The sequence below is a fragment of the Anguilla anguilla genome, chromosome 18, assembly GCF_013347855.1.
Source record: "Anguilla anguilla isolate fAngAng1 chromosome 18, fAngAng1.pri, whole genome shotgun sequence".
Classification (NCBI taxonomy): Eukaryota; Metazoa; Chordata; class Actinopteri; order Anguilliformes; family Anguillidae; genus Anguilla; species Anguilla anguilla.
Genome location: NC_049218.1, coordinates 17,563,245 through 17,586,279, shown reverse-complemented (window position 1 = coordinate 17,586,279; position 23,035 = coordinate 17,563,245). Strand labels below are relative to the sequence as shown.

The 23,035-nt window shown below is 44.5% G+C and overlaps 1 protein-coding gene and 1 long non-coding RNA gene across 3 annotated transcripts in view; one reads left to right on the top strand and one right to left on the bottom strand.

Annotated features, from left to right (window-relative positions):
* The window catches only part of LOC118218257 (serine/threonine-protein kinase 32C-like), a 59,900-nt gene that overhangs the window by 2,223 nt on the left and 34,642 nt on the right, over positions 1–23,035 (top strand). The window lies entirely within an intron of this gene.
* LOC118218258 lies at positions 445–7,833 on the bottom strand. Of its 2 annotated transcripts, none has more exons than XR_004763390.1 (3): positions 7,700–7,833; positions 7,338–7,397; positions 445–659 (listed from the first exon to the last, which is right to left on the bottom strand). It is a non-coding gene; the product is annotated as an uncharacterized LOC118218258 (long non-coding RNA). The 2 variants fall into 2 exon arrangements; XR_004763391.1 differs by lacking the exon at positions 445–659 and adding an exon at positions 3,581–3,666.

The window sequence follows — 23,035 nt, the reverse complement described above, 5'->3', positions numbered from 1 at the left end:
ACTTCTGTCTGTCTCTGTCAGTAAAGTTAACAAAGTGCAAAGACCTTTCTTTGTTGTTAGTGTTTTTATTCATGGAAGTCATGTGTGAATGGAACAACCCTGTTGCCTCATTCTGCAAAAACATTCCCACTTTTTTCACTGGTCTCTTTTGGCCAGTGCCAGAGCTGGTTCTAGGCATAGGAGACATCGGTGTTAATCTAGCCCTCTGCCCCTCCACCTGCAATCGCAAACTCCTCTGCAAACCCCCCCCCCCCCCCCCCCCTCTCCAAAGAAAATTTTGCCTGGGGCTCCAATAGTTTGGGGCTGGCCCTGTTCAGTACCTTATGATGAAGTGAAGCTTAGATAGCCTCAGGCTGTATTTTTCTGAATAGCTGACCAGAGCTGGAGCATATCCCTTTTTTAAAAGAGAGTGGACAGTCAGTCCTATATCCAGTCATCCTTTGCTTTATTCAGATGGAGGAAAGCAAAGAGGGTTACAGATCAAGAGCATGAGACAAATTCTCATCTTATTTTAGATGAGTGGTTTAAGAGAGACAGGTCCTTTAACCATCCATCCATCCATCCATACCCTTATCCAGGTCAGGGTTGTGGGGGGTGCTGGAGCCTATTCCAGTGTGCATTGGCGAGAGGCAGGGATTCAGCCTGGACAGGTCGACAATCTATCGCAGGGCACACACACCATTACAAGTCATTTATGCTTTTAACAGTTTGGACATTGAATTTTCAGGGATTTTACTGTGCGCTGGAGCTACGTGCAACCATGAACCACTTAGTGCAACTGGGTCCCTCTGTTTCTGCTTGGATGGAGATTGGATGCCGTCTGCCTGACCTTCAGTTACACTACATCCCCATTTGACAGAAAATTGACAAATTGAATTGAACTTTTAAATTGAGTTAACCAAACAGCAGGAAGCATTATCCCCTGTGGCTTGGAGAACAGCTGGCTCCATGTTGGTGAGCAGTGCTCATCTTATACGGAAGGTTCAGTGCTCTGCGTTAGATATTAAGCGTATTACGTTGAAGTTTTAAAGGAAATGGTTAGATGCAATAAAGGAAGTCGTTAGTCGAGATTGCATCATATTTGCTTTACGAAACAGCCATTATCTGGGGCCACTTACAGTGCTGTGAAAAAGTATTTGCCCCCTTCCTGATTTCCTCTGTTATTGCGTACTTGTCACACTGAATGGTTCCAGATCTTTGGATAAAATGTAACATTAGACAAAGGGAAACTGAGTAAACACAACACACATTAAAAAAAGTATTTCATTTATTTAATGAAAAAAGTTTTCAAACACCCATATCACCCTTGAAAAAAGTAATTGTCCCCTTAGTTACTCAATTAACCAAAATTAAGTGATAATTAGATTCAACTGATTGAACACAGCCAGACTTGATTGCAGCCATCCCTGTTGAATCTAAGCCTCGCTCATATTGAACCTTACCATCAGAGTGAAATAGCCACTACAAGCTTCTACAAGCACACTATGCCATGATCCAAGCAAATTCCAGAAGAGATGAGAAAAAAGTTGTTTAAATATATCCATATGGGTTACAAAGCCATTTATAAGGCTCTGGGACTCCACCGAATCACACTGAGAGCCGTTATCTCCAAATGGAGAACACTTGGAACAGTGGTGAATCTTCCCAGGAGTGGCCGGCCTGACAAAATGTATCCAAGGGTGCAGCAACAACTCATCCAGGTAGTCACAAAAGATCCCAGAAGAACATCCAAGAAGTGCAGGCATGTAGCCTCAGCTAAGGTCAGTTTTCATGACTCCACAATAAGAAAAAGAGTAGGCAAAAATGGGATTCATGGGAGAGTAGCAAGGCGGAAACCACTGCTACCCCAGAGAAACATCAATGCTCATCTCACATTTGCATAAAAGCACCTGGATGATCCCTTAGCCTTTTGGGATAATGTTCTTCTCAAAGTCCTGACTTCAACCAAGTAGAGGTGTGGCAGGACCTGAAACGCACAGTTCATGCTCAAAAACCTACAGGTTTGTCTGAATTAAAGCAATTTTGCAAAGAGAGGGCTAAAATTCCTCCACAGTGATGTGAAAGACTAATACCAAATTATAGGCAGCGTTTTGTTGCAGTTATGGCAGCTTTTTCACATGGGTGATATGATGTTTGATAACTTTATTCATTAAATAAATTAAATAATGATTTTAAAAAATGTGTTTTGTATTTACTTTTTCTAAAGATCTGAAACCATTCAGTGTGACACATATGCAGTAATAGAGGACATCAGGAAAGGGGCGAATACTTCTTCACGGCACTGTATATAGCCTGCCTGTTCTCTGCGTTTGCAGCTGAATATTTGCAGAAGCAATAAAGGTTACTGTTAATAAGCTGTTAACTGTTTTCTCGAGGATACAGCTGTGACACACCAGAGATATGAAAGTGCACCCTCTTGTATTTTCACACCCAAACTTTGTTCCACAGAGGTGGGATACAAATCCCTGTTTTCCTGTTTGCTTTGCAGCTTTCTCAGATTTCTTAAGTGCATTTCTGTCTGGTTTTGAGTTCTAGCCAATTAAAATGTACTCATATACTTTCTCTCTTTATATTTTTATTTAGTTTTTTTTTTCTGGGGGAAGCACAATGCTGTTTGAATGTATGAAAAGGGTAGCGTTGTGGAACAGTGGGTAGGAGACTCAGTTTTATTGCACTTAAGCGATGTGTTTGAATAGTCGGTGTTGCTGCTGTTGCGTTGTGACTAAGGTGCATTTCCTGAGTCACTTCATTAAATATCAAGCTGCGTATGTGCGAATGATATAAGCCTGTGTCTGACAATCAAGTAAACAAGCAAATCAACACATAAGTAGGTACATAACAAATAATATATTGTTCAGATTAAAGTCTTTTGATTAATGACACAAAAATGAAAGACTATCAGTTCCAGCAGCATTGGGCTCATATCCAGCCTATTCCGAGCCTTGTAATCTCTTCCCCCCACATACACACACACACACAGACACACACACACACACTTGCTTGGCATCCATCACAGCCCCCCTGCAGTGGTTCCCTTGTAATAGCTCTCGTGCTGCTGTGACTGCGTCCCTAGCTTGCAATAAATGCTTCAAGAACAGTGAAGAATATTATGACTCAGCTCCCATTTGATTCTGAAATTGCGATGTGACAAGAGTTTCCTCCAGACAGCCTTGGGGCTTCATTATTATTCCAAACAAATGCTGTCAAAATGAACATTGTTCACTTTTTCTATTGAATTGACATCAGTGACCATATACCAATCTATTTTTTTTTAGCTGGAACCAGAAAACCGAATAACGTTTAAAGACCAATCCAGTGATGTTTCTTATGACTTTAAAGTTACAGTTAAGTTACGTCCAAGATGTGCCCATGTATCCTGACATCTGGATGTTTAACGATGGTTTTCTGGCTTAGACTACCTTAGACTACATCCACACTGGGGGCCCTCTGGTCTTGGAATGTCTTTTACTACCTTATCATCATTCAGATGATAACTGATGTTCCCCACGGTCATATCTTACAATGATCTTTTATGCATGTAAAATCAAGTCACCTGCTTGTGTATTGAATGTGAATTAAGCCTCCATTTGCGGCTGTGGACGTCTGGTCTCCAGAGCTCAGGAGTACCATGACACTGTTCTGGAGTCAGTGAATTGGCCATGCAGCCTGTATGATGGAAAGAAGAGAACTGATTCCAGATCAGTGGACCTGGACTCGTTGGCTCAGGTCTGGCTCTAAACCAACTTTTCATTGGATTGTTTTTTATTGGATTGTTTTTTTTGTTGTTGTTTAGTTCTGTGGAAAAAACTACCGAACAGAGTAATGAAACAGCTGTTGAGATCAGTGCCAGAAAAAAGGTTTTTGGTGATATTTTGTTGAGGTGGTGCTATAGCTGAATGATCGAATGGCAAGTCGCCCTGTAATATTTACATGGTCTTCTCAAATAGGTGTGTGTCTGCACCCAGAAATGCACAGAAAATGTGCTTTATTTGCATATTTTTTTCTTTCTGAAGTTGACCAATGATATTCAGGAGATGAGATTAACATAAAAAGTGGTAGAAGTCGCCACGGTAATTTGCTGCAGTAAAACATGTTTTATCTCAGAATGCCTGAACAGTAGTGTGTTTATGAATCCTCAGAGAAATTAAACTTATTTCGCTTCTATTAAATTGCACAATTTATTCCAGCTGTGTAATGTACAACCATTAAAATCCTTGAATTCACATTCACATAGCACATTATCACTGCCTGAGCTCTGTTAGCCAGAGCAATTGTAAACTGCATGAGAGGTCCCGCTTTATTTCAGCATGGCTCCCCTTAGCATGGCTAAGCCTAGCAGGGCTCTGTCAGTGAAAACAGAATAAAGAATGTTTATAAATTCTTACAAAATTACAAAAAACGTTGTTCCAGTTTAAATGATTTCTGTTAGCTGGATGACTGGCTTGTATCAGTGACCGTTGTACCAAGCTGTGGTTGGCCCACTTGATGTTGACCAGGAACACAAGGCCTGGTCCAACCAGGCCCTTTCCCCGCATCGCATTAAGTTTTTTCCCATTGGTCCACTCTGAACTCTGAATGCCTTTTCAAGTGAGTAATTGTTCTAATTGTGCTCGAATGAGATTTCTGTTTGCCGAGAAATGTTACCCATTGGCTTTTAAAAGAGCATATGGTCTGCATTAGGCAGTAATATTAGAGGAGTGCTTGGCAGGAACACCTCTGTCATAATCCGGTTGTCAGGTTGATGTCCCAGAGAGCTGCCAAAAGGCAAATTTAGCAGATAGTTTGATTAATGCTGTGATGAGACCCTCGATAGATCAGAGCGCTCGATCATGCTGCCTGGTGTGGAGTTGCGGTATGTGATCGGTTTTGGGTGTGGGTTGTGCTCTATGGGTGCTTCTCGGTTTCCTGAAACCAGCCAGTGCACCGTGTGGGAATGAGAAGCTACGGACCAAGCACCCTCTAATCCAAGAACACTATGACCCCGGAAAAACTCACTCTAATCTAAGATTCTGAGCTCCAAATGATTAAAATTAGTTAACAGCTTTTGCAAGTGTCACATTAAGACACATGCCATTTTAAGACAACAGATTAGTTTAATTATAGGTGAAAGTGTCCTTTCATATAGTGTACTCTTTTAGAGTTGATTTTGGATTGAGATTTTGCTGCGTAGCACTGGAAAGAGTCATGTGATGTTCTCCCTTCTGTGTGGTTTCTATTTTTGCCCTGTGGCTTGGGGATCTGCTCAGTAGCCCTGCAGATGAGTCCATGGACTCAGCCCAAAATCACGTGTGCTGTGTGTTTCCAGTTGGGAAGCAGCTGGGCTGCATAGTAACTGCAGAGTGACTGTGCAGCTCAGCTGGGGGGCTGCAGAGTGACTGCGCAGCTCAGCTGGGGGGGCTGCAGAATGAAATTCATTAGTTGTTTTGTTCAGAAAACTAAAATTTCACATTTAGAAAACTTCAAACTTTAAATGGACTTTTAAAGGTTTTTTAACAATGAAATGTAATTTTTCTGAACTAATGAATGTTAGTTGGCACAATTTGAACTCAAAATTTTAAAATCTAAGTTGAGCTGAAAACTGAAGAAATTTGTGAAGCAGGTTTTGTTGAAATATTGAGTATTCTAAACTTTAAAAAATTTTTTTTTTTACAGTGTATGTGTGTGTGATTGCATATGTGTATACATGGTTGTCTGTGTTTGTGTGTGTGTATATGTATTCGGGAATATATGGAAATTGTCTCACTGTTTCTCAGACAATGTCACTGTCACATATTTTTGGGAAGTTGCTGCTATCTATCCCTCTTTCAACATAATTGGAGGTTTATCCAGTTGTGAGAACTTTGTGATTTGAGTATCAAATTTCTCAAAATAATTTCTGTGATACTTCTAAATCTTTCACATCAAAGGAGAAAGTTCATCTCTCACCTGTTATACAGTGACCAAATTATATCCTCCTTGGATCTGTCTCTTTATCTCTGAATTTATGTTGACAGGTCTGTGTCCCCCTTCCTGTCTCTCTTTCTGTGTGACCCTTATATCTCCTTTTTGCACAGGGAGGTTTCTAAAGCACCAGGCTCGTAGGAAACGGTGATTCCAAAAAAACTGTGATTCGGGGAATGTGTGACACGCATCACTTAGGTCATAAAGTAGGCGAGATGTGACTCAGGGGAGAGGAAATGTGACTCATGCTTTCTTTGAGATGGAGCGGCAGCCTATCAGAGCCTATAATGCGCAGGCCTCGCTCTGTGCAGCCTGTGAGCATGGGCTCATGTACAGTATATTTCAGAGGGATTAGCTGCAGATTGCACACGTTTGTGCCACTGAGAAGGGGGGAAGCGGGTTGGGTGTCTGTTTGGCTCTTCCAATCAGTCAAAAACACTTTGGATTAACACCACTGCGCTCAGGAAATATCCAGTCTGTGCCTGTTATACTGTAGGTGTGTGTGTGTGTGTGTGTGTGTGTGTGTGTGGGTGTGTGTGTGTGTCTGCGTGCGTGCGTGTGTGTGTGTGTGTGTGTGCTCGCGTGTGTGTACATGCATATGTGTGTGTGCGCATGTGTGTGTGCGCGTGCGCATGTGTGTGTTTGCGTGTGTGTGTGTACACGTGTGTGTGTGCATGTTTCTGTATGTTTGTATGTGTTAGGTGGTGACTTTGTATGACAGCGAATGCGGTCTGCCACCATCAACTTGATGCATTGTCTCCCTGTATTTAGTAACATTTAGAGTATTAAGTTCTGTAAATTATTCAGGAGACCACCACAATACATAAAATTAAACACCTGGCAAAAATGTAAAATTTGTACAATTCAAATAATTATTGAAGGGCTATGCATTGTAAGTGGCAGTATTTAAAAAAACTTACAATACTAATCTTTTAACTTAGTGAATCTACACAAATGCCACCTTAATGTATTTCAATTTTTATATACATTCACTCAAAGAATGCTTGCACAAACCTTTTTGTCATTGGGGTTACTTGTACCTTGTAACAACAAGGTTTTTCAGAATTTCATTTCTCAGTTCAAACTGCACATATAGGCAAAAACAGTACAGGTTAAGTTTGGCCATTCATGGCCAAATTGAATCAATAAATGCATGGACCATTTCTAATTGTTTTGCGGGTGTTTTCTTTAGTTGCGTGGTTTCTCCCATAGATGGCTTATGCAGCTTGAAAAAACACGTAAGACGTTTCAATGCAGGAAAAACACTGTTTGTATGAATTTGGTGTGTTTATATGAGAGCATATGTGTGGGGAGTGAGATTGTGTGTGTGTGTGTGTGTGTGTGCAGAGCGACACAGGAGACAGAGTGAATGTCAGCGCAGTGGGGTGGAACTGTACCTCTTGCCACAACCTTTCACACACCTGCAGAGTCTGGAGTAAATCCAGGTCTCTCTGCCCCTGAGAAAAACAAATGCACAGCATTATGCTAATATGGAAGAGGCGCTAATGAGAACTGCTGAAAACATGGCAAACTCGCACGTAGCGATCATGTGAGATACAGTCAGCTATATTACAGCAGTCCCACACCATATTCCTGATTAATGCCTTACATTTCCATAGCAACTTTCATTCAGTTATACCTCATTGCTTTATATAACATGCAATCCCTCCCCGCTGTGCCATCTTTGTACGTGGTGCTCATTCTGCAGACTGGCCACCTGTCACATTTCTTGCAGTCGTACGTCTGGTACGAAACTTACCAGTGTCTCCACAGGTATTGAGTCTGCGGACGTACATGGCTGGTGTTCTGACAGGGGGTACATGTGAGCACTGAGTAACGTGGCAGTTCTGAAACCCTCTCCATGGAGACCCACAGTGTCACCATGTGTTTGAGTACATTCACAGTCCATATGGGTGGGGCGGGGAGCGAGAGAGAGAGAGAGAGATGATAAGAGATTGACACACAGCCAGACAAAGTTGCCAGACAAAATACGACATTGTTCCAAGGGGTTTTTTGTGGGGGGGGGGGTTATACATCTGACCTAATTCTGCTCATTAGCAGTGTACCTCTCATTAAATTCACTAACATTCTTGACGAAGGCCGTGACTGTTCTCTCTTATGTGACTCCATGCTCTTTTGTCTGAGGAAACTCGGTAATTACCAATGATTTACCTTTTCCAAATCTGCCAGTGAACAGAACAGTATGTACCCATAAGAATGATGATGTAGCACTAAAGCAATCATATCAAAATGTTACATTGCACAAGTGTGCCAGCCAAAATGCAGATGGGTCTAGTATTCCACATTTGTTTTGTTGAAACTGGCTTATGGACTCCTCAAGGTGGGTGTCAAAATAGTTGTGAGGTCAAACAGATATATTTTGAGGCGGTTTTTTTGGGAAAAGTTCTGGGGAAGGACACGTCCTCCTTCATGCTTCCTTATGGCTTTGGAAGGACCCTGTTCTCAGCAGGGCCACTGCTGCCCCCTGAGGAGAGGATTCTGCTCGGCCATGCGGAGCTTATTTTCGGGACTTTGTGTGTGTGTGTGTGTGTGCCGGCTTAGCTCCCCGTGAGGGGCGCTTCAGAGGCGCGGCCCAACCCTTCTGGAACACCGGCGGCGCTTCGCAGACGTCCCCTCACCCCCTGTGTCAGTCTGAGACTGAACATGCGTTTAACCTTCAGACATGTCTTTAGATCCCACAGTACAAAAGCACCTCCAGATGTAGCTTCTATAGGATTGGTTAACAGCTCAGGCCTTGTTAACCTGGTTAAACTTTTTTTTTTGTCCAGGACACATGACTTTGTGAGTGCAAAAACATATTTGTGAACAAAATATTTCTAAATCTCATTTTATTTGTGTAAGGTTCATATTATTTCTTTCATTATTTATGAGACAATAATAACCCCATACTGATGTGTTAGGTGCAATTTTGGTTCACAGACTCAAAATAACACAAAATTGTCAACTTATCCTAATGATTTTTCCGTAATCAAATATGACAGAAGGAGATCTCACTATGCTTGAGACAAATGCAACCCTGAGTGGATAAAGGAAAGTGTCAAGCTCTTATTTATATTTGCTTTGTGTGAATCTTCCCATCTCGCTGTGGCTGTGTGGGTTTGCTAATAAGAATAAACACTGGCTGCAGAAAGGATTCATCTTTAAAGACAGAGATTATGATCAATGCTGCAGTGTATTAGTATTAGAGCGGAGGGGAATGTTGCCCCAGTTCCCCCCCTTTTTCCCAAAAGTTTGGCAACAATGTGAAAATATTAACAACAAATGATAATCTAGTGCAGATGGCAAGAGCTGTGCGCTGCGATCAGGGTGCTTCAGCGGGAGTGTGTTGTGTCACTGTATTGCACTGTCAATATTTATTTACTCTGTCAGTGAGGCAGAGTCCAGCTGCATGGCCCTCTGCAGTCCTCTGCATCAGCATGCACCGGCTTCCTGTTTCCTGCTCCCTCTCTCTCCCTCACTCTCTCACATAAACACACACACACACAAACACCCCTCTCTGCCTCGCTCTCATTCTCTCACTCTCTTTCTCTCTTTCACTTACTCTCACACACACTTGACTCTCTCTCTCACATAAACACACACACACACACACACACACACAAACAGACCAGCACGTCTCTGTCTCTCTCTTTCTCTCTTTCTCTCACACATGCGCACACACCCCTCTGCCCCTCTCTGTATCTATTTATCTATCTCTCTCTCCCTCTCTCTCTCTCTCTCTCTCTCTCTCACACACACACACACACACACACACAAACAAACTTGATGGCAGTCTGTTGCCACGCACACACACACACTCACGGGAGTGTATATACTGTATAAAAGCATTACATTTTAGAATTGCACCTGCCAACTTTTGAGTTCCAAGTTTCATATATTGTCTGTTGTCTTACTTCTCCCAAAACCAGAGTCAGGTTTTCTAACTGAGCCAAAACATCTCTGTATTGCAGCAACAAATTCCAAGTGAAGCCGCAGTGCTGCAGCAGCTCTGAACAATGCGTGTGTGTTCGGAGTGTGTCCTCGTGCGTTTGGGGATGATGTTGCCGCGTGTCTTTTGACAAACCCTACAGTAGGCCGCTGGGATGGTTTCGTTTGAGGCTGTGCTGTAACTCTGTAATTGGAATACCTGCACACATTGTAGCATGAAAGCAGTAGCGACCTCATCTTACTTCCCGGCGAATGTGCTCTTTCTCTCCCGCAAAAACAGGCCCCTAATTGTCTTCATGGTTTGTGTAAAGGTGAAGGTTTCTGGAGAATTGATGTGTCAGATACATTATTCAGCCTGCTGTGTACTTTTCACCTCTGAAAGGCCAGACAGAAGACCACTGTGTAATGAATTCACTCTTCAACACCCAATACGGCCACATGCCTTTCCCCTGACCCCGACCCCCTCCATATGCTATTACCCTTCTTTCCTGGAAAAAATATGAATATTGTATTGTATCACGCTGGTATAGGCTCCAGCACCCTCCACGACCCTGCCCAGGATAAGTGAATACAGACTGCATTGTGATTGTGATATTGTGAGTACAGTAGAACCAATCAAACAACGAACATTAGAAATGGGCATATTAATGTGGAAGGTACTATTATTCTCTCCAGAGACGGCAGCTGTGTATGTGTATATGTCTCTCTCATTCTCTCTCTTTTTTCTATCAGTCATTCACTCGCTCCCTCTCTCACTGTTATGCTTGCTGGCCGGAGGGCTGGCATGGGGGTTGACCAGTTCTAGCCCTTGTAGCGTGCTCCGTTTGCCTAAGCAGGCCCCGGGGCTCCTGTAGATAGAGAGCTTTACACGTCCATGGGTTGTGTTTCACTGGTGCAGAGAAATGGCCGCCCTCCATTGCGCTGCTGCACTCTCCTGAGCTCCGTGCCCCGGCCGGTGCATGCTGTTTGTGTGAGAGTCGGCACATGGGCGTGTCCCTCCCCGAGTGTGGCTGACGTCATGGAGACGGCGAAGCCCGTAGCGGAGCAATCGATGAGCTTCCTGTGGCACGGCAGCATATGGCCATGTGAGAGTCCTGCATGTATTATTGAGGAGCGAAAGTGCATGAATAAATGATATGCTAATGCTGGCGGGGCAGTTATGAATCAGTGTAAATTTGTAATGTCAGCTGAGATAATGCAGAGACCGCGGGGAGGCGAAGAGAACGCCATGATACGCCGGCGTTCGACGGGGGGGGAACGTATTTCCATGGTTACGCTCCAGCCCTCCGGGCTTCTCCTCCTCTGCCCCCGCCCCGTAGGGCCACGGGGGGCTCCAGAATCAGGACCCCTCTGCATTATTCAGAAATCAAATAAGCTGATCAATCGACCAATGAGACAAAGGCATATCACCATTACATATCAGCATTCTCCTTTTTCCTTCCGCTTTGTCTTCTTTAAACAGCGGTCTTTGTGTCTGGGACGTGTCACTGCGTAGTAAGTGGCATTCCTGTGTGTGCAGGTGTGCCTTAAGCAGGTAATTAACCTGTCGTGTTCGCTCCCAGAGGGCTGCGGTGGCGCGTGCCAGTCTCCCGGGGTCCTGCCCGCGGGGCCGTGACGGATCTGGCAGCGAGGCCACCTGCTCGCCGGGCTCAGAGGACAGAGCGAAGCGCTGCTGTTCCGGAGTGGAGTCGGGAGTGGGCTGCCGGGTAGCGCACTTGGGTAAAGCGCCGTTTGCGGCGCGTGAGTGAGCGCCACGGTCTCAGAGCCGGTGGTGAATGTGGCCGGCAGTCCCGTGTGTTCGGAGGAGACCCGCAGTTTGTCGTGACGCTCCCGAGCTGGCTGCAGGGGCTGTATATGAGCGCGCTTGTACATAGTTCACAAATTGGACATTCGGGCGGGACTGGAGGTGCCACATTCGTAATAAAAATAAGGAATGAAATCGGGAATCCCTCTTGCTCAACGTATTTTACTATAAAATATTCAGTTGTGTAAACAAATGTCCTGAGTAAACTGAGCTTCTGAGAGAATAATTCATGCTAAGCACAGTAGTGCATTTTTTCTGGTAACTTCTTTAATATCCTCAGGGCGACAGCCACTATAGATCACGCTCTTAGTACGCGCTAAATAATTCCAAATGTCTGTTTCATTCAGTTTAATTAAATTCAAGATGCTTTTTATTGGCTGAAAGTGCGTTCGGGAATTATGGCTTGCAGCATAACTGGTATCTCTCTCTCTCTCTCTCCCCCTGCCACCCGTCTCCCTCCCTGCCAGGCTGTGCCTGTGTGAATCCCTGTGTGGATGTGCTTAGCCTGCTGTGAGCTCAGTCTGTGAAGGGGAGCCCCTTTCCCACTGAGAGGGGGAGAGGAAACGTGAGAGCAGGAGTGAGCGCAGTGCTCCCGCACGGACGTTCCCTCTGCTCCTCCGCACGACAGTGAGGGAGGGCATCGGCGCATGCTGTCTAATACCCATGTCCCGCACGGAGGTGGGATCACGTGACAGGAAGTTGAAAGGGTGTTGTGGGTAATTGGCACTCAGCTTCTACTGCTAATAGAGGATTAAATAATGGCAAGGTTGAGAGAGAAAGAGCAAGCCAGAGAGAGAGAGAGAGAGAGATAATGGCATCTCCTTTAATCTTAAAGCCTTGAGTCTGTGACTCCTTGATTGAAACTGGAATGAAAAAAAAAAATTGTTTCAAATGAACCATTATGAAGAGTATAATGTACATATTTTTCAGCCTGAGGATATTCATGACAGACTAGTAGAATGGACTATGTATACCTTTTAAAATGGCTTCTTCCTGCACATGTCCATGATCAGGGCTTCCTGCAGGTCCAGCGTGGTATCTGTTTGCACAGCTGAACCTTGTATGGTGAGAAACTGCTCCCGAGCGCTGCCTGCGTGGTGAGTGAAACCGTTTTGGGCAGACCGTGGAGAGGAGCTGACAGGGTCGGAGGTGGGAAGCGCTGGAGTTGGGGGGGGGGGGGGGGCTCTCACTCATATTCAGGAGGCGGAGGCAGCTGCTCCGCTCCTTGTTCAAATGTGACGAAACACAGGGAGGCACAAAAGCTCTGAGCTTTGCCAGCGGGCGAGGAACCTGCCCTGAGTCAGAGCCGCTCGGTGGCGGTGGCGAGGCTTCCGTTTCTCTGGGGATGGAGCGGGTTCCGGCTCCTGCCGCAGACTCGTGTGGAGGGAGGGGACGGATGTTACGGAGGGGGGCCTGCGCGGCAGAGCAGTTGTCGCTGTCAGAAGTGAGAAAGTCGAACCTGAATAATTCCTCCATCTGTCTGCCTGTGGCAGGGCTGAACAGTCACAGTTACACAGAGCGGGGACAGTAACATAAACAGGCAGAGCCGTGTGGAGAATATCAATGGCCTCCCCTTTGATGCTGTTTAGCGTCTTATGTAGGCCATGGCTGCAGACTCTCATATTTGTGCCATCATTGATGCTTCAGTCCAGCAGTATAACGCATGGGGGAAAAGATTTATCTTTGTTTTAAATCCTGTAGACCCCTTCCAGCCTGTCAGGTCTGGTTTGCAAGCGCACACATGCACGCGCACACACACACACACATGCACACACACACACGCACACATGCAACCACGCAAAGCACAGATTGCATGCTGTAAAGTGGCCAGCCCAATTAATTTAAGTCAGTCCATTTGTCTCATCATGAAAGCACAGTGGCATGGCTACAGCTACCTCCCCCCTTTGAACAGGCAAGATCAAAATAACAACAAAGACAAAAGCCAGAGACTCAAAGGAGCGCCCGCGTGATGAAAGAACTCAAACGTGCACTGTGGAATTAGCGTCAGCTTGAAGTGCTTTCTTTGGCCAGCCTTTCCCCGCTTTGAAGACTTAAGGGGGAGTGTGCAGCCCTTCCGCTGTGCATACGGTACGCATACAGACCTTCCTGTTCTGTAGTGGTGATCCAAACGATGCATTCTGTATATTTATCACACGTCTGGATTCTGAGCCATATTGCGAAATTCCACCCCCACCCCAACCGGAAATAGACACAGAGTGACTCAGAACGGCACACACAATAGCAGTTCTATCAGTAGTGTGAGTATTTCCATTGTGAGGCCATTCAACGAGTTAGTGATGTATTGCTACAAACTCAGTGTATTGTTTGTTTATTTATTTGTTTACTTATTCATTTATTTATTTACCTATTTCTGCTGTCACTGCATGGCCCTAACCCTACCCCTAACCCTAACCATGTAAGGAGTGTTGCAGCTGAACTTCATGCACTTGCAAATCTCCCTGTATAGCCTGTCAAGTCCAACACTGGTTACACAGGTAGACTCAGGACAGGTAGACCTAGCGCTGGTAGATTCAGCACAGGTATTTCAACACAGGACAAACTACGCACAGGTTCTCCGAACTGGTAGATTGAGCACAGGTACTCAGCACAGGTAAATTCAGCACTGGTAGACTCTTGACTCTGACTGATGACAGCTGGTTGCCTATGAGCACCTGACTCCTCTGTGGGAGGTGCTAATGTAGCAATAACTCAGTGAACACAAGCTATTTTAGACCCACTGTATGCCCGGTGGGTCTAATAATAATCATAATCATAATAAATTACATTTATTCTTAACCTTTCACAGTCCCACACCACTTTCCAATAAAAACAGACCCACAGCATGTTCACTATGAAAACTGACTTTCTGCGTGTTCACAGAGGGGGATGTTTTACACTATTACTGGTAAGGGTGCATGAGCTGCAGTTTTAGTTTCTGGACTGTAGTAATGGATATTGAAAGGGCTGTGCATTTGTGTGGGGAGAGAACTCCAGTCCTCCGGGTGCAAGGTTGCACCCATTAGCTTTGCCCTCATTGCTTTTGGATGCGATATAACCGTAGCCTGGAGCCTGCGCTACAAGCAATCAATATTGTTTTAATGTACAGATTTACTTTAAAGTGCAAACTGTACATTTGTTTGGGTTATTTCCTCTGTTTGGAAAGGAGGCACAGGAGGAAAATGCGGATAAGGTTATCCCGATTTCCAAAATGATTGGAGATGGATTTCAGACTTGGAACTGAGTTCAGTGCAGAGCAGCTGGTAGGAATGAGAGAATAAGGTTTCCTCCAGATGCAGTGTTACTGTGCAAATGCATCAGCATCACTGAACCATCCTCTGCTCAGCTGCGAGAGTGAAAACTCATTTCAGCCCTAGGTGTGCTGCTAACATCAGACTCTAACAAGCTCAAGTTAATGATTGCTTCCAGTCAACAGAAGTAGCAGTGCCAGGAACATTGAAACATGAGTGAAAACTCATTTCAGGAACGAGTTTCATGATCAGTGCATTCTGGAGATATGAGACGTGTTCGGGAGATATGAGACGTGTTCGGGAGATATGAGACGTGTTCAGAAGATATTAGATGTGTTCAGGAGAGGTGTGAAGTAGTGAGTGTGCTCCAGTCCCTTCTCTTTCTCATTCAGATACCTTCTATTTTGACTCCCTGTGGGAGTGCCCCCATCCTGCACCTGTCAGAGAGCGGATCTGCCCCCCCCGCTACCCGCCGCCCCCCTCCCTGTTCTGCCCTCGGCTGCTCTATGGCAGTATTTATAGCCAGCCCCCGTCGTCTTGGTGCCGCCAAGATGGATGGAGGCACACTTTGTTACCCACACCAGCAGTGGGAAATTTTAATAAAAAATGACTTCAGAAGTTCATTTGGATTTAGGTTATCTTGGTGTGTGTGTGTGTGTGTGTGTGTGTGTGTGTGTGTGTGTGATGACCAGGGGGTGAACTGATTGCTCATTTGGACCCCCTGTCCCACAACAAAGTCTCTGACCTGCGGATGTTTTGCCTTCTACATTTCACAGATGACATATACTTCCCAGTGCTTGAATTTGGTCCTATATTTTAGTATACCAACATGTCTGACCACAGAGAAAGGTATTCGTTAATGAAGTAGGTAATGTGATCATAATTTTTTTGTAGACCAACAAGCTGCCAGCTGTATATTGTTAACATATAAAGTTTTTGTTTTTCCTGAAGCAAAAACATTCCAGTTTACATCCTATGAATTTTCATGAAGGAGCATGATCAATGACCATACTGGGGCAATGGAAGTTTTGTCCTTCCGCATGACTCTTTATGAATATTCAGGAACTGTAAGGTAGCATGGGGTCTCCTGTTAGGTGAAAGCTCCTAGAGGGAGAAAGTGGAGAGGACAGAAGGAAGGAGATAACCATGTAACCACGTATTCGGATTCCTCTTGAGATTTCTCCCCATCAGGGAGTTTTTTCTCGCCACCGTTTGAGGGTTCTTTTTTTACCTCGTGCTTGCTATCTCAGCCCTTTTGCTCTTTTTGTTTTGTTTTTGCTCTGTTTCTTGCCCTTTTTCTGCTACTCTGTAAAGTGTCTTTGTGGAAGTTGTTAGTAAAAAAAAATGCAATACAAAAACAAAAACTGGATTTGATTTGATGTGATTTCTATAGAAAATGTGTTCTCAGACTCAGATTTATGACCTCACCTTCAGAGCTGCCCTTTGTCTGACCTCACTGATTGAGCTCTACCCTTTATGACCTCAGATTGGGAGTTCTGCACTTTATGACCTCACTGTCAGAGCCCCGCCCTCTATGACCTCACGTTCAGTGTTCTGCTCCGCCTGAGGGTGAAGTCTGCTGCTCAGGATAAGGAATTACACCTTGAGTTATCTTTCGCCTTTATTCAGGATGAGAAATAACCGTGAACGTTACGCTATCTTTGCTACATCTGGTGAAGAATGGGGACGGATCTGCCTGAGCGATTGAATGAGGCAAAACTAGCGGAGTCGTGGGAGCTGTTATAAATAGATGGGAAGGTTGGAAGGCTGTCAGGCGTAGCGACGGGCCCACCTCACTCCCTGCTGTAGAGGATTTTTCACACAGGACATGGGCTCTGAAGCCTGACCGTGTTCTGCTGAGCTATGAAGCTCCAATAAATTCAGCTGATGAACACAATATTGGCCCCTATACCGACAATTTGCCCTCTTAGGTCCAGAATGGACACATACTGTGGAGTCTACTCCATGCAGCCGCTCATCTGTACAGATGAGCGTAATGATGCAGATCACCCTGAGAAGGCGAAGCACGGTGGCAGCCCTAGGTGTGCTGCTAACATCAGACTCTAACAAGCTCAAGTTAATGATTGCTTCCAGTCAACAGAAGTAGCAGTGCCAGGAACATTGAAACAAATAGTAACAAGTAAATGTGATAAAATTAATTGTGATATTGCCAGAGTCAGATTGTGTCAGATTTATTTTATTTTGAAATGTTGTAAAATATTTAAGAATCCTCTTGGAGAAACAGTAATGAACAATAAGCAGGACAAAGTCTTTTTTATTTCTTTTATTTTTTGGTCTGAATCTGAATGTGTTTATTTATCGAGTTCTTGCAGTCAAGCCCACACGCACACACGCTGTTGCACATTTTTAACACCTATCTTATGCAATAATCAGTCTTGCATAAAAGTATTTTTGGTTTCAGGCCAAATCAGTTTTTTTTCCTCCAATATTTACAGCTTTCCCAAGGTGTTAATGATTGGATTGAGGGCAAATGCGGTGAGGAAGTTAATGCAGGCAGTCTGACAAAAATACTGCCTGTGTCTGTGGAGAGAATCCATCGATGAAATCTGAAGTTCTGAATTTCAGAGGCATAGAGATTGTAATGCTCTGTCTCTAGGACGGGTGGTGCTGAGGTGGGTGTGAGTAGAGCAGGAGCTTCTTCCTGCTGTACCATAAAGCTCTTGAAGCTTTCAGGACCATGGACAGCTCTGGTTCACCTGCAGAGAGAGCTCAGTCTGTGTAGTATAATGGTTAGGGAACTGGGCCCGTAAGGGTGTAGTGTTGATTTCCAGCTGGGGTGTTGCCATTATATCCTTGTGCGGGGTTACTAAACCAGAATTCTTCAGTGAAATCCAGCTGTGAAATCAGATTGTATATAAAGGATATAATCTGAGTGTGATTTGTAATCAGGCCTGGTGTGTCTCCTGGCTTTTGTCAGGATTAGTGCAGGGGCAGAGCCTGCTATGTTTTTAGAAAGCGACTTGGATGGACAGAGCTGCAATGTGTTTGTCTCTCTCATAGCTTTTGCATTGTAGATTTTTTTTCTGCTTTGCTTTGTCAATATAGAACTCCAGAAGGGGGAGGAGTAAAGGCTGTCATGCTCCATTGGATTGCCTTGCACACCCGCCCCCCCCACTCCCTGCGCCAACACTGTGACATCACCTGTCAACATGCCGCGTGCAGCCCTACCTTCTCTCATCCTTTAAGTGTCATAGACCCAAGAACTAACAGCACGCTGTGTATTTCCCCATCCCCGTGCTGCCTGGCTTTATGCACTAAGTTCCGCTGCTGTCTGTTTTGGCCCTGAAACGTTTGGATCAATAGGTTCTTCCTGGACTTGGAAGAGCGTTTGCGCTTGTGTTACCCGCAGTCCTTGAGACTGTCTCACCCTTAGACAATATGTCTATTTCAGATGACTCAGACACTGCATTACCAGACCCAGTTATTGATTATGATCAGACTTTTGCCCACTCAAATTTCCTGAGGGGCATGGGTCATTTTGTAGGTAATGAAACATAACACACAACGTCTTTGGTAGCTTGAGTCCTATTATATATGAAGAAGTCATGCTAGATACCAATGTGACACTTTTCATTCTTGTTTCCTCCAGGGAATTTCAAGTTTAAACCATCTGAAATAAACCAAGGCCACAGCTTGAGGCATTTTGGTTGGGAGTAAACACAGATTGTTCATCAATTGCTATTCCATGCATCATGTTCTTGACGTTCCCTTGGCACGTCAATATCAAATCAAAATCAAACACTTGCCCTGGGCTGAATTATGAGCTTTCTTCTCTCAAGAGATTTTCAAGCTTCTACCTGAATTACAGTAGTTAACTGAGTCTTTTCCGAGTTCTTGTTTAATATTTAATTATTTAGATCGATTGACGAGCCAAAAGTAATTGCTTCCTGCGCTTCAGAAGCTGTGATGTCACTGGTTCGGGATGCCTCCGGCTTCCTGCCTGTTAGTCTGCGTGACTCTCTGTCGGTCTGTCTGTCTTATGTGCCTCTCCCTGTCTGAATTGGGGGGGGGGGCTTGAAAGCGCACAGCATCTGCGAGGGGGCTGTCACCGTGGAGAGCAGTGTCCTGCAGGGCTGCTGATTATGTATTTATTCACTGCCGTGTCTGCGTGAGACACGAGAGCCAGCGATCTGAGAGCCCGTGTGACTGGAGCGACGGAGCGGGGGAACCTGTGAGCGTTTCACACGCTCATCACCGCAGCCGGCGGGCGGACAGCGACGATGAGCAGTCAAGGAGGGCACATGACAAGGACTTCTCCTCCTCATGCATAATTCACACCAGGAATGCATCGAAAGCGGCGCCTCGAAGTAACTCATTTCCGAAGTAACAGATTTTTGTATTTCGTTTATTTAACTTTTTTCGACAAAATGCGCTCTTGCAGTGAAACACGCATGCTGCATTTGTTTTTAATGGCATGATTTGAGAGATGCAGTAAGTCAAGTTTAATTTGCTAATAAAACCTGAAGGGTTCCAGATGTTTTTCTCTAGCCTTACAGCTGCTGATGAGGTCATCACTAGCCAACGAGGGAAGCCAACCAGTGATTTGACACACCCCCAAAATCTTTATGATGTTTAGAGTGGTCTGATTTGACTTTACCTTCATGAACATGTCCTGTAAAGTAGCAATTCTGTAATGCGTTTCTGCTCTATTACCTCTCTCTCTGTCCCTCAGAATGCTCTATTGGCATGGGGAAAAAAACAGTTTTGCATAAAGTAAGTACAGGTAAAGGAACAAAAATATTACTGAAATGAAAAGAAAGATCATGATTGACAAAAAACTGAATTAAACAGTAAAAGGAAGCAAAATAGTAAATAGTAAACCAAGTAATTGATATATGTTGTGTGGTGCCCCTGGTGCATGTTTCATTCACTCACTTATTCATTCACTCACACACACACACTCACACACTTTCTTGCTGTTGCTCACTCACACACACGCTCTCTCTCTCTCTGTATGTCTCTGTCTCTCTCTCTCTCTCTCTCTCTCTCTCTCTCTGCTGTATTTGATCAGCTCATTGGGCTCATGATTAAGGCTGAAAGGAGCCCAGGGCATAGCTGTTTGTTGGCATATAGAAGAGGCTCTCAGAGCGGGGCTTGTACTTGCTGGGCCATGATGCTTTGTCTCCATATAGATCCCTAAATGAGCTATAGCAGGCTTGTCTCTGCCTGAATCCCTAATGTCTCTCATTCGCTGAAAACTCCTGCAGATGGTTTTCCCCTGACAGAGTGCTGACTCTCGCACAGTGAGGGATTGGCTCTCGTTCCTCAGTCCTATAAACTGTCTCTCTGGGTTATAGACTGGTGGGGTGCCGCAGGTGCCCAGTTATTATGGAGCGGCCCGCTGTAATCCAGGCCTTTGTTGTGGTTAGCTCCAGCGTGTCCGTCAGAAATGGCAGCTGTTTTCATTGCTGCTTTCCTAGCGAAGGAGTGTAAAGCTGCCCTCTTTCCTGCAGCGTTCATAAATGATGAATGCAGATCATATCTTGCTTTGGTAAATAATGTATGCTGGTAGTCTTATACACAAGAAGCAGTGCATTTTCATACGGCTGAGATGCTATGGAACCTCGCTCTGAATAACTCCCGGAAGGCCTTGTGTTCAGTCCGTGAGTGGCAAACCCGCCCCCCAGGGGAAGCGGGAAGCACTTTTTATTTTCTGTTTCTGAGAGAGCAGCGGGTTCGCAGAAGGGGTCCAGAAGGGGTGGAAGTCTTCACTGTTTCTTTAAGTCTTTTTTTTATCATGAAGTTATGGGATATGAAGGTAAATGACTTCCACGCTGAGGCGGCAGGCTCTCTGTGAATGAAAAATGCTTTACTTCACACGGTGACTGACGGCTCTGTCGACTTGACCTTCTACCTGTGTGCGAATCTCTAAAGTGCATTCACTGGCAAAGCGGCTAAATGCACTCAGTGAGGTTGTTGTGTCAGTGTGGGATTGCTTGTATAGTATTTCAGCCTTTATTTTGGGATCATGTCAGGGTGATGCATGTTTTCCTTTCTCTATAAACTCTTCTGTTCTCTAGACTGCCATTACATCATTTTTATCCATAAAAGCTGTGGTTTAAAAATGTTAATTTTTCAATGGTGATAAATTGAAGTACGGTGAAAAAAAATTGGGAACATGAGTCATTTTCACATGTGAAATCAGTAGTCATCAGGCATCATGCTGCATGGGGATGACATCAGCGGCTTTGTACATGTATCACTTTCGATGTGTCACATTTTTCATCTTTATGATTTTTTTCCCCCTTGAACGTTTCTCCATAAGCAGTGAAAGCACGGCGTGTGCCTTTGTGACAGACGGGCATCTGTGCTGCGGCTGCTGCTGCTGCCGTGGTGTGAATGCGGTGGAGCCGGGACTGCCCCGCGCCGGGCCAGACACGCTTTACTGTGCCACTTTTCATTTTCAAAGGCAAATCGCAGACAGAGGGTAAATTAGAATATTTTTAAGCCAAGCAAAATCCAACAAAGCGGAGATGGATTTCAAAAACGACGTTGCGTTTTTGGTAAATATTTGCGGGGCAGATCGAAAGAGCCAATATTCGAATGGGTTTTTTTTCTGTCCGGCGAGCTGTCGAATGGGGTAACTCAAAGGTAGAGCCACACTTTTATGTTCTCGCAACCTCATTGCTGAAACAGGATGTCGCTTAATGAGCTGAATAGACTAAGAGCCAATCTTAGATAAGCAGTCTGTTCAGAGACAGCCGTTCTCACAGTCCCTGTCTTCCGAGATTTAGAAATATGCTTTCTGGCAAGCTTTCATGAATGAAACTGCTCAACTCCGAGGAGATGTGATTAGATATTGTCCCACAGATGGCTTTAGTAGCCCCTGAAGACCACGATATGGCCGAGCGCAACTGTCCACTCTCTGTGTAATTGCCTATTTGTCACGCTGAAACCCGCCTTTGCAATTAACATTTTATTTGTTTCATTAACTGTGGAAGGAAGAATTTAAATACAGGGCCAGTGTTTTACGCATATAAATGTATGTGTACGTATGGAAAATAGTACAATCCTCCCATTCACCCATCTGTCCATTATCTATACCCGCTTATCCTGGTCAGGGTTTCAGGGGGGGTGCTGGAGCCTATCCCAGTGTTTTTTGGGAGAAATATTAATATTTTAAAATGTTAGGTACATTGGTGCAATATAAGCTATAATGGTATTTTCTACCATAAATACCACCTTTTTCCAAAAGTCAAAAAGATATGAAACGCCCATCTTCTGGATTCCTTTTAAAAAGGAACAGATTTTCTCTCCTTTTGGGAGTTTCTCTCCTGATCTGCACTCAATGAACACTTTATAAGGCACATCTATCTAGCACCGGATGGGGTTCAACAGGGTGCAGGAAACACTCCTTGGGGATGGTGGTTGATGCCGGCTCGATAGCATCGCACTTCTCCGGCACCGTGTTCATGCTGCAGACCTTCTGCTCTGCGGTTCCCAGGCGTTTCAGGCCTAAGGCTCCCCCGTAAATCATTTCCCTTTCCGCGGCACCCCAAGGTGACACACGCAGTTCGCAACGCCTTATGCACGAAGTCTTAAGCGATTAAAAAACTTCTCACGCTACGAATTGGCTGTAAATCTTGTGAACTGGTATTAAAGTCAGAAATAGATGAACATGTCAAAAAAATATTTAATCTGTTTCATTCAACAAATTACATTTTTAGAAATTACATATTTACCTCATTCTCTCTAGCCAGAGGGCCTATCACTTGAAATAACTATACTTAACACCTCTAATGTGCTAATTTAGTGCGGTGATTTGTGCGACAGCCTCCATTATTCAATTCAATCAAAATGAGTCTAGCGGGGGGGGTGGGGGCGGGAAATCTTAATTTCTATTTAAAAAAAAAAAAAAAAATTTCTTCATTTTACTTTCTGTACAGAACCACCACTTAACTAGTCTAGCTAAAACATAACAATGGGGGCGGGCAGGAGATCAGACTGCACAGATAGTGTTTGATTGCATAGAGGACTGAGTTCAGACATGTTCTAATATTTGCAGGATGAGCTTCCAAGTGCTCCATTATGAATTGAAATCCATTTAGCGTGCAAATACGCCATTACGATTAGA